The following is a 1,882-nucleotide window of genomic DNA, read 5'->3' as shown; positions in this document are numbered from 1 at the left end:
CGGCCACTGCACTCCAGTCTGGGCGACAGAGTGAGACTCCAACTCCAAAAAAAAAAAAAGAATATTTCTGCAACCTCAAAATAGTAGAGGTTTTCTTTAGTAAGACAAAAGCACAGATCATATAAGGAAATATTGAACATTGGACCATATTAAAATTAAGCTTCTCTACAATGGAGGAAAAGCGCAAAGTCAGACTATAGACTGGAAGAAGAAATCCGCGATGCATACGGCTGACTTGGTGCCTATGGAAAACTCCAACCAACAAGAAAACATCAAACAAATGGACAAAAATGAGCAAAAATGTGAATAAGCAACTTGCAGAAGACAAAGTCCCAGTGATCAAAACTCAAATGAAAAGATGGTTAACTGACTGAGTGTTGCCAAGTTTGCAGTGCTGGGAAATTCCTCACACAGGAGTGGGTGGGCATTTGCCTTGGCACCCACGTTTGGACAGCGATTCACAAGAAAGCTGAAAGTGCTTGATGTGTGGGAGGCATTTCGAGAAGCACAACTTCTGGGCTACAGGATGTCTACATTTTAAATTTTGATAGATATGGCCAAATGGCTCTCCAAAAAGACTGTGCCCATTTATATGCCTGCCAGCTGCGTACAGGAGTGTTTTGCCAACACTATATCAGCCCACCTAATAGGTTGACATTTCTTTGCTGCTTTCTTTTTTCTTTTCTTTTCTTTCTTTTGTTTTTTTTTTTGAGTTGGAGTCTCACTCTGTCGCCCAGACTGGAGTGCAGTGGCACGCTCCCGGCCACCGCAGCCTCGACCTGCCGGGCTCCGGCGATCCTTCCGCCTTGGCCTTCCAAGCAGCCGGAACTATAGGCACCCGTTACCACACCCGGTTAATTTTTTGATTTACTGTAGAGACGAAGTCACGCCATGTTGCCCAGATTGGTCTAGGCAATCCTCTCTCCTCGGCCTCCCAGAGTGCTGGGATTATAGGTATGAGCCACCATGCCTGGCCGTCTTTGCTGCTTTCATTTGCCTTTCTTGAGTTAGGAGTGAGGCTGGGCATTTGTCAACCCATCCCACATATGAAAGTGCATAAAGTTTTATTCTTATACACGTGTACACACACACACACACACACACACACACACACATTAATGGCTAATTACACTGGAGCAACAATCGCCCAGGTCAAGAAATAAAACAGCTGGCGCGCTGACTCATACTTGTAATCCCTCCTATCTTGGGAGGTCAAGGTGGGGGGATGGTTTCAAGCCAGGAGTTCTAAACCCGCCTAGGCAACACAGGGAGATCCCGTCTGTACAAAAAAAAAAGAGAAAAGCTCAGTGTGATGGACTACACCTGTAGTCCTAACTACTCAGGTGGGAGGATCATTTCAGCCTAGGAGTTCAAGGTTGCAGTGAGCTATGATCATGCCGTTCACTCCAGCCGGGGCAACAGCGAGATACCCTGTCTCTAAAAAAAGAAAGGAAGGAAGGAGTGAGGGAGAGAGGGAGGGAGGGAGGGAGGGAGGGAGGGAAACCTGACTAAGGACGCCAAAGTTCCCCCCAGTGCCCCTCTCTGATCGTGATTCCCTCCTTCCCTGTCTTTTGACAAGCACTTCCTTGCTTCGCCCTATAGTTGTTTCTTTGTTTTGTTTTTTTTGGAAAGCAGGATTTATTGAGAGGACAGAATGCTCCCCCAGTGGGAGGGGACCCAAAGGGGCTGTCGTTTCCTATAGTTTTATCGCCTGACTATGCATACTCCGACAATACAGTCTGTTTTCCACCGGCTGGGTTTCTTCGGATGGGCTCATAGCTGTCCATCTTCTTTTGTGTGGGCCCCACGTGATGTTTCAGGATGTGTGGTGGTTGGGTATCTTCGCATATGTTTACAAATCATTTTGGACCCACTCCCCCCC

General features: G+C 47.0%; 1 protein-coding gene across 1 annotated transcript in view; it reads left to right on the top strand.

Annotated features, from left to right (window-relative positions):
* The window catches only part of PADI3 (peptidyl arginine deiminase 3), a 35,804-nt gene that overhangs the window by 13,043 nt on the left and 20,879 nt on the right, over positions 1 to 1,882 (top strand). The gene's annotated exons all lie outside the window — the stretch shown is intronic.

Source organism: Carlito syrichta, unplaced genomic scaffold (assembly GCF_000164805.1).
Source record: "Carlito syrichta isolate Samal-C Ts95f unplaced genomic scaffold, Tarsius_syrichta-2.0.1 Scaffold123281, whole genome shotgun sequence".
Lineage (NCBI taxonomy): Eukaryota > Metazoa > Chordata > Mammalia > Primates > Tarsiidae > Carlito > Carlito syrichta.
Note: the sequence above shows the minus strand (reverse complement) of the source record. Positions and strands in the feature narration are given on the sequence as shown.